This window comes from Rhincodon typus, chromosome 35 (genome assembly GCF_021869965.1).
Source record: "Rhincodon typus isolate 14 chromosome 35, sRhiTyp1.1, whole genome shotgun sequence".
NCBI lineage: Eukaryota > Metazoa > Chordata > Chondrichthyes > Orectolobiformes > Rhincodontidae > Rhincodon > Rhincodon typus.
This window is the reverse complement of record NC_063366.1, coordinates 12,679,869-12,689,214: the sequence shown is the minus strand read 5'-3', so window position 1 is coordinate 12,689,214 and position 9,346 is coordinate 12,679,869. Positions and strand designations below refer to the sequence as shown.

At 43.7% G+C, this 9,346-nt stretch overlaps 1 protein-coding gene across 1 annotated transcript in view; it reads left to right on the top strand.

Moving 5' to 3' along the window:
* gabbr1b (gamma-aminobutyric acid (GABA) B receptor, 1b) overlaps window positions 1-9,346 on the top strand; it is a 52,437-nt gene that overhangs the window by 10,467 nt on the left and 32,624 nt on the right. The gene's annotated exons all lie outside the window — the stretch shown is intronic.

Sequence of the window (9,346 nt, the reverse complement as noted above, 5' to 3'; positions counted from 1 at the left end):
GGAGTGCCGCACTGTCGGAGGGTCAGTACTGAGGGAGTGCCGCACTGAACTCTTGACTGTGACCATGCGTGTCTTTGCCCTTCAGGTGAGGCTGGGTTTGAATTGCTTAAATGAATTAGCTTTATTGTCACACTTACCGAAATGAGTCCAGCGAAAAGTTTACAAGTCGCCACACCGCGAAGGTACAGATTCTTGAGGGCGAAGAAAAAAAAAATTAGAAAAATAAAGAAATAAAAAGTCTTTCACTCAGCATTTAAAGTCAGGCTTTGAGGGGTTGGTAATAATGTAACCTTGTCCCGTAGGGATTGGAAAGAAAGGGAGGAGGGTGGGCTTTGCGGACCATACACCCGACTGTCCTTCCATCACCAACATTTCATCAGCTTCAGCTCATCTGAGCTGTGCTACCCTAACTCGCATCAATCTGTCACTTCCTGCACTCACTCACTGACCTATGCTGGCCCCTGGCACAGCAACGCTTGGATTTTAAAATCCTCGTCCTCACTTTCTCGCCCGTCCAGAGCCCTTTCCCTACCCGATCTGCATAAGATCCGGCTGAACATCCCCCATAATTCAGAAACTGTCGAACCTTCTCAAATGTTGGCGCCTGTGCAGGTGAAGTGTCACTGTCTATGGTCAAGGGGAATGGAATGTAAAAGTAGGACATTTTATTGTAGCTGTACAGGGCATCAGTGAGAACATACCTGCAGTACAGTGTCTCCTTGTTTTAAAAATGATAGAATTCCTTTCGAAGGAGCTCAGAGGACCCTCATGCAGCTCAGTCCTTGGACAAAGGGCTTATATTGTGAAGAGAAGCTGAACAGGTTCAGTCTGTGCACATTCGAGTTTCGAGGAGTAAGAGGCATTTTCACTGGAACGTCAAAATCCTGAGGGAAATTGGATACTGGGAGAGTGCTTCTTCTTGTGGGTGAAACTGAAAGCAGAGGGATGTGATTTCCCCTCGTGTCTATGTAGGTTTCCTCCAAGTGCTCTGGTTTCCTCGCACAGTCCAAAGATATGCAGGCTAGGGTGGATTGGCCATGGAAAATTGTCCATAGTTTCCAGGGATGTGCAGGCTAGGTGGTTTAGCCATGGGAAATACAGGGATAGAGTGGGGGGATGGGTCTTGGTGGGAGTAGGTGTGGACTCAATGGGCCGAATGGCCTGCTTCCACACTGGAGGGATTCAATGATTGAGAAATAAGATATCTCCCCTTCTAGACAGAGATGAGGAGAATCATCTTTTTCCCTCAGAGGACGGTTAAAGTGTAGAATTCTCTCCCACAGAAAGTGTTGGGGATCCAGGTCTTTAAATGTATTTGAGGCTGATTTAGTTAGGTTTTTGAAAGATATGGGAGTTGATAGTTACCGGAGAGGCCGGGGAGGTCGATAGACCAGAAGGTGAAACTGTTACCACAACCTGACCAGCGATGATCTTACTGAATGGTGGAGCAGGCTCGATGGGGGCGAATCCTGCTTCTATATTGCTGACTACCTACACCCGAAATTCTGGAAAACCACTCCAAACATCCTGGCTCCCCACCCCAACCCCCCGGCAACTCCCAAACCCCAGCGCTGCCTCCATGCTCCTTAAAATGTGAAACCAAGTCACCTGCCATAATAGCTCCTTATCATATTCGCTATCAAGTTTTATTAAACAACTAATCTCGGGACGTTTACAACGCTGGTTCATTTTCGAGATAGATATCTGTTCAGCGATGTATTTACACTCCTCTCAGGCAGGTAAGACCTGAACTTATTGATCCAGAGGAAGGGATATTACTGCCGTGCCAGTTACTTTTAGACAGAATGTCACACTCATGCCTTTAGGTAAGTTACAAACAGCCCGAGGAAAATGGGCATCCGCAAGATGGTTGCAGTTAGCACTCAATATCCCTTTGCTTGACTGAGGTGCTGAGTATTGTAGCTAAGAAAGTGACTCTGAGGGCTGCTGTGGTGGAGTGGTAGCGTTCCTACTTCTGAACTAGGAGACCGGGGCTCAAGCCCCACCCGGTCCCGAGGTGTGTCATAACATCCACGAGCAGGTCGATTACAAAATTTTGAAACATATAAGAGAGGGTTTTTGAGGCTCAGCAGTAGTGAGCGAGAAATTCCAGGTTCTCGTCCCACCTGCCCTGGACGTCTGTCATTATGTGTCTGATTAGAACTACTCCAACACTGCTGGTAGTTAATCGAATGCAGCGGGTGCAAGGTCTTTTTTCCTAAAAATAAAGAATTGACGCTGAGCAGATCCGTTCAAGAAATGGATTTTTATTTTTGCACTGTGCTGTCAGGAAGGGGCATAGTGTCAAGAGTGGAGACTTTCCTGAGTGAGGCAAAGGCCGAGTGAGTGGGAATTTGGCTCAAAGTAGAATTTTGTGTAAAAGAGGACCGAGATGCTTTATAGGAGGTGTACTGTACACGTTAAACTCTCTCCGTATGAGCAGGAGAAGATAAAAAGGACCGGATCCAAAGGTGAGCCTGCAGCGAGATCAGCCGTTGGCTGACATCATGAGTGCTCAGGCCTTTGAGTATAGGAGCTGGGACGTCATGTTAAGGTTGTACAGGACATTGGTGAGGCCTTTTCTGGAGCATTATGTCCAGTTCTGGTCACCCTGTTACAGGAAGGATATTATTATCTGGAGAGGGTTCAGAAGAGATTTACCAGGATGTTGCCGGGTATGGAAGGTTTGAGTTATAAAGGAAGGCTGGATAGACTTCTTTCACTGAAGAGTAGGAGGTTGAGAGGCGACCTGATAGAAGTTTATAAAATAATGAGGGGTATAGATAGGGTCAATGGTAGTTGTCTTTACCCGAGGATGGGGGATTTCAAGACTAGGGGGCACATTTTTTGAGTTGGGAGGAGAGAAATTTTAAAAAGGCATGAGGGGCAAATTTTTTACACAGACGGTGGTTCACATGTGGAATGAACTTCCTGAGGCAGTGGTGGATGCAGTTACAGTTAGAAAGTTTAAAAGACATTTGGATAAGTACACGAATAGGAAAGGTTTGGAGGGATATGGGCCAGGAGCAGGCAGGTGGGACTAGTTTAGTTTGGGATTGTGTTCGGCATGAACTGTTTGGACTGCTTGATGACTCTATGTGACATGAATGCAGGGACAGCTGTTGATTGGCAACTGGAATTGGCGAATATTTCTAAACTGTAAAGTAAAAGTAAGGTCTTACTTTGTGCTTAGGTCCCTGGTGTTTTTCAACTCTCCTTTCTTAAAAGATTGATGCTGGTGTTAGTTTTTATAGTTTAAAATGTCACAGCAAAGTGTAAAGAGCAGGGAATCTACAGTAAGTAACAAATTGAATCAAATACAAGAGAGTGGGTGATGTGACGCTGCTGCAGCATGTGGAAGCTGCTGGACACCAAGGTGATCCAGAACAAGCATATTTGCAGGCTGAAACACCTCAGCTCCAAGTTGAGGAGCTGGGATCTGAGCCGAAGACATTGCACCGCACCAGGGAAGGCAGGAGCTGCCTGGACTTTGTGCCAAATCATATCCCTCAGATTGGGTCATTTTGAATTTGGCCTGTGGTCAGTGACAGGAGGGTGTAACTGCAGGCTGAGGCAGGTAGGGGGACCCAAGAATAGCATTCAACCCCCAATATTGTCCAACAGTTACGAGGTTCTTACACGCTGCATGGACGAGAGTCAGAACGCAGAGAGGATAATTGAATTGGCCCTAGCACCATGGTACAGGAAGCCAGTCAAGTGGAGGATGGAAATAGGAATGTTACGGTGATAGGGGCAGTGTAACTAGGGCGATAGGCTACTGTTCTCTGCAGCCATGAGCAGGAGTGCTGAAGGCTGCGTTGCTACCCAGTGCAAGAGTTAAGGACATCCACTGAGTGTTGTCGAAGAACCTGGAGTGGGGAGTGGAGGGATCCAGTCATCACCATCCACAACACCAACAGGACTAGGAAGGAGGGACTGCTGAAAAAATTTGAACAGTTAGGAGGTAAATTGAAAATCAGAACTTCCAAGGCAATACTCTCGTAATTACTACCTAAGCCACAGGCAAGTTGGCACAGGGTAAATAAAGTCAAAGGTGTTAAATGTGTAGTTCAAAATGGGAGCAATGAGTTTCACTGAGTTTGTGGGTCACTGGAACCAGTACTGGGGGTAGGAGGGAGCTGGGAGGAGGAATGGGCTTCAGTCAAACCATGCTGGGACCAGAGTCCTGGCGAACTGAATAATTAGGGCTGTAGAGAGGACTTTAAACTAATTAGAGGAGGGTGGGTTCTGGAGAAGGGATATTTATGATTACAAATCAAAAAAAGATACTGCAGCATTGTGGGAAAGCTATTTAAATAATGATCTATTTAGATAATATAAAGTGAGATAGGAAGGGACAGAGTGTCCAAACTTGGGAAAAAAAACCAGCAACACTTAGGTCAAAGGTGGAAGCAGTGGTAAAAAGGCAATCTAGTAGCTGTTCACTTGGATGCAGGTCATTTGCGGATCAAAATAAATGAATGAACAACAGAAGTAGAGATTAAAGGATATGATCTTATAGCCATTGTGGAGACATGGTCACAAGGAGACTAAAGTTGGGAATTAAGTATTTAGGGGGATGTGACTTTCCAAATGGACAGGCAGGAAGGAAAAGGTGATGGGATATCTTTGTATGAGATGGAATAAGTACGATAGCAGGAAACAATCCTGGATCAGGAGATGTAGAATCCATACGGGTGAAAATAAGAAATAACAAGGGGAACAAGACCCCTAGCATTAGCTACATTGTAGGACACAGAATAGCTCAGGAGATAAGGAGGGCATGTAAAAAAGGCAGTACATTAATCACGGGTGACATTAACCTTCATTGTAATTTGGGAAAGTCAAATTGGCAGAGGCAGCCACAAGGAAGAATTCATAGAATGTAAAAAAGAAAAACATTGTGGGATGCTGTAATAAAAACAAAAACTGGTTAATGTTAATGTCAAAAACAGCTGAACTGTTTATCTTTCGAGTTCGGTGTGAGTTCTCTTTGGAACTGGGTTTTGAAGAAAAGTTACACTGAACCCAAACATAAACTCTACTTCTCTCTCCACTAATGTGACCAGACCTGCTGAGTTTCTCCGATATATTCTGTTTTTAATTTATACATATTTGGGACAGTTTACTAGAACAATATGTTTTGGATCTAACAAGGGATCAGGCTATTTTGGAATTGGTAATGTATGATAAGGGAGGTTTAATAAATTATCTCAAAGAAAAAGAAATCCCTAGAAAACAATGACCATGCCATGGTACAAAGGAACAAGGGTGGAGTTAACTAGAATGGATTGGGAAAGGGGTTTTGCAGCAAAGACGATTAGGGATAGATGCTTCAGAAATAGTTTGTCACTCACAACAAAGGCATATCCCAGTGAGAAAGAAACCTTCCAGGAAGGGGATAAGCCAACTGTGGTTGACCAGGGAAATGAAAGATGCCATCACATTGAAAAAAAATCCACACAACGTGTCAAAGTTTTGGTGGGGATTGCCAGAGGATTGGCAAAGTTTTAAGAACGAACAAAGATGATCAAAAACTAATAACAAGAAGGAATAAACTTTGAGGATAAATTAGCAATTAATGTCAATATTATTAGCAAGAGTTTCTTTAATTCTGTAAAAAGAAAGATTGAAGCCAAACTGAACATAGGCCCCCTTCAAGAATGAGGCTGGGGACATAACAATGGAGACCAGGAAATGGCAAAGAAATTGATTAAATACCTGGCACCAGTCTTCATGGTGCATATTACCATTCCAAAAATACAAAATAATAAAGGATGATAAGTAGGAAATGAAGTTAAGACAATAATAATCGTTAGAGACAGGTATAAGGCAATTAATGAGGTCAAAAGGTTGTAAGTCCCCTGGACCTGATCGGATGCATCCTAGAATATTCATTTCAAGCAGGGATGTGTTGTTGCAGTTGTTCAGGATCCTTAGTGAGACCACACCTGGAATATTGTGTGTACTTTTAGTCTACTTTTCTGAGGAAGGATACTCTTGCTCTCGAGGGAGTGCAGCGAAGGTTTACCGAGCTGATTCCGGAGATGGTGGGTCTGACGTATGAGGAGAGATTGACCAGGTTGGGATTGTTTTAGCTAGGGTTCAGATGAATGAGGGGCGGTGTCATAGAGACTTATAAAATTCTAACAGGGCTGGACAGGGTAGATGCAGGGAGGATGTTCCCAATAGTGGGTGTGTCCAGAACCAGTATGAGGATTCGGGGTAGACTACTTAGGACGGAGATGAGGAGACATTTCTTCACCCAAAGAGTAGTGAGCCTGTGGAATTCTTTACCACAGGAAGTAGTTGATGCCAAAACATTGAATTTATTCAAGAGGCAATGAGATATAGCACTTGGGGTGAATAGGATCAAAGGTTATGGGGAGAAAGCAGGATTAGGCTATTGAGTTTGACAAACAGCCACGATCGTGAAGAATGGTGGAGCAGGCTCAAAGGGCCGAAAGGCCTCCTCCTGCTCTTATCTTCTACGTTGCTATCTTTCTATGAAGTAGTACAGAGATACTGGATGCACTGGTAGTCATCTTCCAAGAATCCATAAATTCTAGAAGAATCTAAGAAGGTTGTCAACGTAACACCTGTAGATAAAAAAGGGAAGGAGAAAAGAAAATGGGTAACTGCAGGCCAGTTAGCTTAATATCTGTTATTGAGAATTGTTAGAGTCTATGATAAAGGACGTAATAGCAAAGCATTTAGAAATACATAATAAAATCAAGCAGAGTCAGCATATCTTCACAAAGAGGGATTCATGCCTGACAAATGTATTCAAATTCTTTGAAAAGGTCTCAAGCAAGATAGATAAAGGGGAAGCAGTAGATGTAATATATTTAGATTTTCAGAAGGTATTCGATAAGGACCACAGGGTCAGGCTATCTAACAAGAGCCAATGATGTTGTATATTAGCATGGATAGAGGATTAGCTAACTGATAGAAGGCAGACAGCTGGCAGTTTCAGGTCAGTAACCTGTAACTAGAGTAGTGCAACAAGGATCAGTATTGGGGTCACAATTATTTATTATATATTAATGACTTGGATGAAGAAAGTGAATATACCATCACATGTTTGCAGATGACACCAAAATAGGTGGGAAAGCAAATACTGAAGATGATGCAAGGGGATATAAACAGGGTAAGTAATTGGGCAAAGACTTGGAAAATGGAATATAACGTGGGGAAATGTGTGTTTATGCAGTTTGACAGGAAGACTAGAGGAGATGAATATTATTTAAATGCAGAATGACTGCATAAAGCTGCAGCACAGAGGGATTTGGGAGTTCTTGAGTGCAAATTACAAAAAAGTAGCACACAAATTCAACAAGTAATAGGGAAGACAAATAGAATGTTACTCTCTATTTCAAATGGAATAGACTTTAATAATAGGGTGATCTTGCTAAAACTGTACAAGGCACTATTAAACCACACACAGAATACTGTGAACCATTTTGGGCCTCTTATCTATGACGTACTGGCAGTCCAGAGAAGATTCACTGGGTTGATACCATGTGTAGAGGGACTGTCTTATGAGGAGACGTTGAGTAGGTTGGACCTGTGCTCATGGAGTCTAGGAGAATAAGAGGAGATCTCATTGAAATGTACAAAATTCATAGGGGACTTGACAAGATAGATAAGGAAATATTGTTTTCCCCTCATGGGAGAGTCTAGGACTGGAAGGTATCATCTTAGAATAAGGAGTCACATATTTAAGACAGAGATGAATAACAATTTATTCTCTCAGAAGGCAGTGAATCTGTGGATTGCTTTACCACAGATGCTGGTTCATTACGCAGAATGGCAGAGCAGACTCATAGAGTCATACAGCATGGAAACAGACACTTTAGTCCAACCAGTCCATGCCAAACATAATCCCAAACTAAATGAAAACCAAAAGAACTGTAGCTGCTGTAAATCAGGAACAAAAACAGAAGTTGCTGGAAAAACTCAGCAGGTCTGGCAGCATCTGTGAGGAAAAATATCAGAGTTAACATTTTGGGTCTGGTGACGTTTCCTCAGAACTGGGGAAGTGTTCTGAGGAAGGGTGTCCGGACCTGAAACATTAACTCTGATTTTTTCTTCATTGATGCTGCCAGACCTGCTGAGCTTTTCCAGCAACTTCTGTTCTTGTTTCTACAAACTAGTCCCACCTGCTTTTTCCTGGCCCATATCCCTCCAAACCTTTCCTATTCATGTATATTTCCAAATGTCTTTTAAACGTTGTAACTGTACCTGCATCCACACGCAAACCACTCTCTTTGTAAAAAATTAGCCTCTTACATCTTCTATAAATCTCCCTTCTCTCAATTTAAAAATGTGTCCTCTAGTCTTGAAATCCGCCCATTCTAGGGAAAAGTCAACTACCATTAACTCTATCTATGCTTCAAATTATTTTATAAACTTCTACCAGGTCACCTCTCACCCTCCTACACTCCGGTGAAAAAAAAGTCCCAGCCTGTTTCTTTCTAACTCAAACGTTCCATATCCAGCAACATCCTGGTAAATCTCTTCTGAACCCTCCCTATGATGAGTTAAATGGCTTACTTCTGCACCTATATCCCATTCTCTTAAGGGTGCTACATAAATGCAAAATGAGATATTCATTGAGGAGGAAGAAAAAAAAGTTTTTAAATGAAAGCAGTGTTTAGGAAACAGTAAGTTTGCAGCTGCAGTAAATGAGGAGTGAATGAGTCACAGGACAGTATGTGAATCTCAGCAGTTTGCACTCACAGCTCAAGCTGGCTGGGTAGAAATTAATCACATTAGTCATGCAGCGTCGCAAGTGAAAAAAGACAGAGAGAAGTGATGAAAATAGAGCCATGCAGTGTGAAGAAAACTGGAAAAGGTACAGCCGCTCTCAGAAAAAAGAGATTACCTGTGTCAGGAGGCCAGACGGTCCCTGCGTCAGGTGACCAGACGGTCCCTGCGTCAGGTGACCAGACGGTCCCTGCATCAGGAGACCAGACGGACCCTGCGTCAGGAGACCAGACGGACCCTGCGTCAGGAGACCAGACACTCCCTGCGTCAGGTGACCAGACACTCGCTGCATCAGGAGACCAGACACTCGCTGCATCAGGAGACCAGATGTTCCCTGTGGCAGGAGACCAGACTGTTTCTGCATCAGGAGACCAGACATTCCCTGCGTCAGGAGACCAGACAGTCCCTGCGTCAGTAGACCAGACGGACCCTGCGTCAGGTGACCAGACACTCCCTGTGTCAGGAGACCAGACACTTCCTGTGTCAGAAGACCAGACGGTCCCTGCGTCAGGAGACCAGACTGTTTCTGAGTCAGGAGACCAGACATTCCCTGCGTCAGGAGACCAGACGGTCCCTG